General features: G+C 48.3%; 1 protein-coding gene across 1 annotated transcript in view; it reads right to left on the reverse strand.

Moving 5' to 3' along the window:
- LOC118794970 (cdc42 effector protein 4-like) overlaps positions 1–6,167 on the reverse strand; it is a 16,298-nt gene extending 10,131 nt beyond the window's left edge. Inside the window, exon 1 of the mRNA XM_036553280.1 lies at positions 5,821–6,167. The gene's annotated coding sequence lies outside the window, so the exon portion shown is untranslated. The remainder of the gene's footprint in view (positions 1–5,820) is intronic.
- Positions 6,168–7,500: the final 1,333 nt, after the last annotated feature.

A 7,500-nucleotide genomic window follows, 5' to 3' on the forward strand; every position in this document is an offset into this window, starting at 1 on the left:
CATCTAAAAACACCCAAAACCGCAAATATTCAGTTGCTTCCAGACATCTGCACCACATCAGGCGCCCCTCGCCTGCAGGGTAAAAGCATCAGCAGCAGAGGGCTGGTATTTCACGGGCGTGGCTACCCTGCGTTTCTCTCTCACTGCATGTCACTTGGACACTGGAGACACTAAAGACGGGACCCTGTGTGATGGGTCAGTTCCCGCCTCACGTGTCTAAAAAGAGCAACCTGCGGCAGCCCTGTTGTGCTAGCTGTGGGCCTCGGGTTCGGCTTCCACAGGGCGATGGAGCGGCTCCAGCTATACTGAGCCGGGTCTGTGCTTCAGCTGAGGGGAAGAGGCCATACAGCGGGTTCCTACCCCGTGACGGGGGAAATTACTCAGCAACAGTGCAGCAAACCCGGGCAAACTCGCAGAATGGCGTATGCCACGGGCCGTGGGGGGTAGCTGACGTGATTGGCTACCTTCATGCATTTGGTGGACGCTCTGATGTGTGGCTCTGACATGTGGCTCAAACCCTGGGGAAATTCACCCACTGTTGTGGAATTCATGTCAAGTTTAAATCCAGAAAATGCCTCCCAGTGGACGGACAAGTGGCCTCGGGGGAACAGACCCAAAGCGGCTCCAATACCAGCTCCCTGCATTTGCTTTCTCTCCATCAGCTCAACACTTTTTACGTTCCTGTGCATGCATGCTGGTGTGCGTGCGTGTGTATGTGTGTGTGTGTGCGTGCGTGTGTGCGTGCGTGTGTGCGTGTGCGTGTCTACGCATGTGTGTTGATGTGAATGGATGGCAATGATAGATACTGATAGCATCAATGTAGATTTATATATTTTTAAGAATGTTTTTTTGAACTGTTTAGTGATACTGATGCGCAGATTGCACAAAAACATTCACCATATACATGGACATTAACAGAATATCTCATCTAACAGAGGGGGCACTGGTTTCAGATCCCGGGGGTAACCCCACACTGTCTGTAGCAGAAGCAGAGCTGTGGTCGGGCCTTGTGAAGATGTGTGGTTATGGTGACACGGCTTCCTGCCCCAGCTCTCTCTCTCTCTCACACGCACGCACGCACGCACACACGCACACGTCATTTTTCATATGGAAAAGGGTGACAGTTCCGAAAGATGAAGGAAACTAAATCACCGCAGAGGTTATGTACAAAGTGATGAAATTCTTTCGGGTTTTGTGGCTGCACTCACTTCTGGCCTCTGAGCTCCACAGGAGATTGGCACAGTCTTTCTCCTGTCAGTATAGCCTCAGGAAGCCTTCTCCCTGGAAATGGAGCTGTCTGACCACCACGCATTTGCTATATAAAACAAAGAGCTATACACTCTGTTGTGTGTGTACCATTTGTCTGACTATACACTAATGTAATGAGTGGTACCATGCCCTGCTTTAAGAGGGAGTGGAGGCAGCAATGCAACAGCTACAGCTTCCGGGACAGTGCCACTGTTACACTGCTGGCTAATGCACCAGCAACGTGACATAACCAAAAACAAATAATTTCATTTTTTTAAACTAGAAACCAGCTTGGCCTGTTACAAACAAAGCCAGCTAAGCACCTGTGAGCAGCCACACACCTGTTATTAAGGTGCTGCCATTAGGGAGCGGTGGCTTGTTAGCAAATAGCTGCATCTCACACACTCCTCACGGATAATCACGCTGATAATTATGCTCAGTTACGCAGCTTCAGGTGAATTTGATTGAATGAGCTCTGCTGTTGATAAAGCTGAAAATCAACCCCCCCCCCCCCCCCAAAAAAAAAAAAAATCCTTATAAAGAGCATGCACTGTACGCAGTCACAAATAAAAATACTACTAATTACACTGAAACATTTTTACATTCATACATACGATTCTGGATCCACTTGGCTGTTGTTCTCCTTCTCCCTCTCTCTCTCTCTCCTTTACACACACACAGACACACACAGTACAAAGATAAAGCTGCAAAGACACACAAACTCAAGGACCTAGGTACAGTTGTACTCCTACCCACTTATTCAAACACATACATACACACACACACACATACTCATACACACACTTGCACACACAGGGATGCACAATGGAATCTATTCACTGTAGGTCATAACAATGGCTGCTACTTACACCTTCAAAAGCAAACAGACACCCAGCACCCCACACTGACACCCAAGAGGCTGACGGATTTCAACGCGGTGGAGAATGCATGCGCTCTCGGCCAGCAGGGTTGGCTGAAAGTGACTGCTGTGAACTTATGAACTGGTCAGAAGTCAGAGCCCCAGCTGGAGATGAGGTCTCTCGCTCACCCATGGACTTTCACCATGTTGCTGAAGCCACTTCAAAGGACAATTACTCCAAAACCACCCATAATCTGACTTGATGATCCTCACCTTGAAATACTATTTTTTGTGGAGTGGCTGAGTGCTTCCTTTAGTGAAAACTGAATGAGCCTCTGAGAGTCGTGGTGTGGAGCTCGGTGTGACACAGGTTCGATAACAGAGCATCGTTCTGTCAGCCTGTCCGTCAGTATGTGCGTTCACTATCCAGGCACTCCCATAACTTGTTTGGTCACGTAAAAGAAAATTACTTTCAAGCCAAGCTCTGCCCTGTCCTTCCTCTTCCCTAACTCTCTGTCCACAGCGACATGAGAAACCCAGAAAAAAAACAAACAGTTTACATTGGAATGTCCTGGAATGCGAGGGGGTGGGGAAGAGTTGGGGGGTGAGGGGTGGGGGGGCTGGATGCACACACATCAGTACGCGCACACACACACACACACACACACACACACACACACACACAGAAGCACTTGCATGATCACACAGAGCACCACACAGGAAGTCTAGCCCAGAGATGCACTCTCAGTGAACACAGAGAGAGAGAGACCCAGAGAGAGTAGGAGAGTAGGAGAGAGGGAGAGGGAGACACAGAGAAGAAGAGAGAGAGACAGCAAAAGAGAGACAGAAAGAGAGGGAGAAAGACACGCATCAGCCTGAGATGGCCATGCCGCATACCATACACATTATACACTGCTGAAGAATTAGGGGGCTTTACACAAAACAAGGCTAGAAAAACCTTTATTCCTCCTCCATCACACCTGTCAAAGCCAAAATCTGGCACCCCACGGGGAACATCTTAACAAGAATCCGTGCAGCTTTCCGTGCTGAAAATTCCCCAAAGGTTGCGGGAGGAGCGGCCTCTTGACTGAAAATCCCGGCCTCGTCCCCCCATGATGCCCCCACCCCCCCACCCAACCTTAAAAATGAGCCTTAGAGTAGAGGCTGCTGGGAAACACTCCAGCTGCTGTCTGTTCTGTACTGTGGGCGAGCTCCAGGCATCTCGAGCTGCTTCTGGGAGAGGACAGACACGGGGTAAAAAAACAACAAACACAACATTAAACCCCCCGCATGTTCTCCCTCTGACCGGCGAGAAACACACATCCCACGGAAACAGTACAGTCACAAAAGCACCTTGCCACTCAAATAGGTGTCTTTAACAGTCTTTAATGTCTTTAATAGTTTCATCTCAGCATGACATCACAATGGCTGGGGGGCTGGGGGGTGGGGGGGTCACACAGGCTGTAGGCTGGCCAATCACAGGGCTGTGTGTATCATGTGCTTGAGAGAGGTCAAAGGTCAGTCCCACGGCCAACCCTGCCTCTAAATTGAAACAAACTTACGACAAAACGCCTACAGAGAGAACTCAAGAAACCAAACACCAGATCTTCTTTTGGAATGAGAGTTCATGCAAAACAGCAAACTGACTGTGGAGCTGAGAGACATGTACGAATTACTGGCTCCTAAGGACAGACCCAAATTGATTGAGCCTGGTTAATCCAACACCCACTGAAACGTGGGGTTGCCTGGTTTACAAGACCATGCAGTTTGGCTGGTGCACTGAAAACCACACTAACAAAAGAGCTGGCAGATCTGTCTCGTAACTCAGAGTGTACCCACATGCATGCGTGTGCACGTCTGCATGGGGGGGGGGGGGTTCCCTGCACAAACAGCATGCCAGATGGCAGTTTCACTCCCTAACCTCACACTCACACTATGACTGCACCCTGTTAACGTTCAACTGCGTGAGCCAGCAGTGGAAAAAAAGACAGCGTACAAACAATTCACCGTAGTGAATACGCTCTCCCTGTCTTGTGCTACGACGGTTAGAGTTAGAAACTGTGCTCCCCTTCCTGACAAACCCCGTAACTTCACTGCCCTCCTGCTAGGCCAACGTTTGTTTTCTTCCTTTTTAACTTACAGGAGCGCGTGTAACAGCATCCACGCACACGCCCAATCAGCTCCAACATTTTTTTCCAGCCATTTCTGTACGCATTCCTCATCATATGACTCGGTCATCAAATGTCCTGCTCATTTGACATGAAAGCTTAGGTTAAAAAGTGAGTTCACAAACGTCCCTCGCACCCATCTAGGTCGCACGTGTGCCAGCTGTCACACCCGCCCATTCCCTACCCGGCGAGCTAGGTGTCAAACTCGCATCCATCCGCATTTCTGCGCCACACTCACCAACGCGATTCCACCGCGGTGTCAGAACCAAGACCGCTTCGAACCAGTGAGTGAACCAATTCATAGCAAGTTTCATCCGTTTCTCATCAAAAGCCCGTGCAGAATGCAGATCAGACCGACTAATTCGATCTTAGCGTGGACAAGACGCGATGACAGAAGTGGGCTACACGACACAGCGCAAACTCCGGCTCTGTGCGATAACTACAGCTATAAATATACAAATCACACCCGAAGAGAGCGTTCAATCGAAACCGCTGACACATACGCTCAGATTCAAATGCTGAGCCTGCAAATGGCAGTTTTAGTTATACAGACGCCGGTATGAATTAAAGACCACACACGGCCAAGAAAATGCAGAAACTCCCACACACATATGGGCAGGCTATGCTACAGGTGACGTTTAAAGGTAGCAACTGTAGCCAAGACGTCGTTCATTTATTTTGGGCTGGAAGTGAACACAGGCGCTGGTCTGATTACGCCCATGGGAGGTAGGCGCGGACCAGGGACACCAGACACCAAAATTTCGCTAAATAAACGTTTTTAGGTATGGAACTCTCCCCGAAATAGATGCCGATATATAGGTCTACTCTACTTCGCATGGTTTTTTGAGAGCCCCAGAGTCGCTCGGGGAATTTTCTCTCGAGAGATGAGAACATTAAAACTGAACAAACACCTCCGCCCAGGCTCTATTATTATGCTCCATAAACGCCGCGTTAACAAAGCCCGCCCGATGTTATCTTATTACTAGGTAGTCTATCACACACAGAGCACCCAACGGGATACCCGACTGCAGCGGTGCATCCAGGCTTGCATTTGCAGTGTAGGCGTTGACACTGCGAAGTTAAGCGCGAATATGTGTGGATTAGGAAGGAGTTCATTTTCACGGCACCCTGCGCTCTTCAAAGAGCCGGACTGAGAGACACGGGGCGTAGCTGCTAGGTCAGGCACGTTATCTACAGCTCCGAGGATCTTTTTGGTGATCACAACGATTAGCGATTGCATTTTTGTTCTGATTTTTTTTTTTTTTGAGGCCACTTTTGCCATATTGCATCTGACATCACGCTGCACCCCAAAACCACGGCGGTTGAAACATGCTGAAGTATGGCTCGCCAAACAAAGCAACGGGCTGCACAGTTAAGAGAGGAAATTGCCACCAACCGATCTACTTTTAAACAAAAAAGCCTCTTCTGTACACATAACTTTGTCCTCAAAGAAATAACAAAAAGAAAGAAAAAAGAAAAAGCTCAGCGAGCTACTGCCCATGCATTGATGCAGAGAAGTCAAAGACCCACCAGCTACGAACTTACTTTAACGCCTCAGACCCTGTTCCAGCTGTCCTGTATCCTGGCAGCCAAATTCTTCGTTTAATTCCTTCGTTTTGCAATTGGTTGTCTTAAATGTCGAAAGATTTCGATTTTAATATGGACGATTAAAATCGATTAAAATTTGGGGTTCATCGATCCTTCAGAAATCCGTTGTTAGTTAAGTCTTCTATTCAGACTTTAGGAACAATGACAAAGAAAAGCAAAAAGGATCCGTTAGCTACCAGCTCAGGAGTCAGAGTCATATGAATTAACGGAGCCAGATAACGCCGAAGTTTTCCGGGGCGGCCGTCAGTGCTTCAGAGCGGCAGCGCTGAAACTGCCGCTGTCAGACCGTCTCCCGTCTTCAATGAGCGAAAACCTCCTTCTCTCCGTCTTAAAGCGACAGAACACATTTAACGCGCAGCTTCGTGCTTCCGGGCGAGGTCAAGGCCAGCACCGTCGGAAAAAAAAATCTGTCGCAATGTGTTAAATTTCTGTCGACAGCATGGGAACGGGGATGTATGGTCCTGTAATGTGATTGTGCAGATTAATTTGACGGCCTCCCCAGAGAGCTCATGAAATTTTTAAATGACGGAGACGTTTCTCTTAGTACTGTGCGCAAAGTAAGCCTTACGCACAGAGCTATGGCGCAGCGTTCCGCTGTTACAAACTCCACTGTCGTTTGTGCTACTGACTGCGTTTCTTTGTTATATGCATAACCTGTAATAAACCATGACACATAAAACCATGTATGACTACATGAATATACCTGTGCACATAAACACACGCTTGTATGTCACCACTCACACATATTACATTAAATATTTAACATTGTTGTCATTTCGCAGACGCTCTTATCCAGCGTGACTTGCTATCTATTTATACAGCAATTCAGCCGCAGTGCTCCAGCAGGGAATTAAACCAGCAACCTTTCGGTTTCGAGCCCTGCTCCTTACCGCTTACACTGCTGCCAAACTGCACACTATAACGCTGGTGTTGGTGACAAGAACGCATGTGTACGATCTGCACTTAATGAATGATCTGAAATCCAAACCCCACTCCTCACCATGCAATTCTCTGAATGTCCCATCCAGCCCCCCAGACACTTGATCACTGAGACACATGAACAGTTTGGCCTGCATTCATTCAGGATTTGCCCAGTATCCATTGAATGCACTTGCATTTGATTGTTGGTCACAGTGATGGACAAGGGGCGTTTGAATTCACGCCTCAGCATTCTTACAAACTGCCATTGATGGGTTATCCAAAAAAGTCATTATGGTCAGAGTTCTGTTTGTGTGGCAGATTTACGCCTAAGCACTGATTGCAAAAAAAAAAAAAACAGGAGAGGGAAGAGGAAGTTTTGAAACAGCCTGTGTAGTGCGAACCCGTGTAACGGTTGTTGGAGCCTACGCTGTTGGTCAATGGTTTGGCTGAAGGCCTGACCTGAGCTGCTGTGGGCAGGGGGCGGGTGAGAGGGGCTGTGGATTGAAAATGGCCGCAGCCATTCCTCTGGAATTCGCACCTCCTGTTTAGACCTCCTGCCAAATCGCTCACTGACGGGCGCTAAGCACTTCCACACAGGGCCTTACGCCTTAGGCCTGCTTAGTTGCTTATTGGAGGGTGCTAGGCATTCCCACGTAGGACATTGCCTGTTACCGCTCTAGCTATGTCACTGATTGG

The sequence above is a fragment of the Megalops cyprinoides genome, chromosome 19 (assembly GCF_013368585.1).
Source record: "Megalops cyprinoides isolate fMegCyp1 chromosome 19, fMegCyp1.pri, whole genome shotgun sequence".
Classification (NCBI taxonomy): Eukaryota; Metazoa; Chordata; class Actinopteri; order Elopiformes; family Megalopidae; genus Megalops; species Megalops cyprinoides.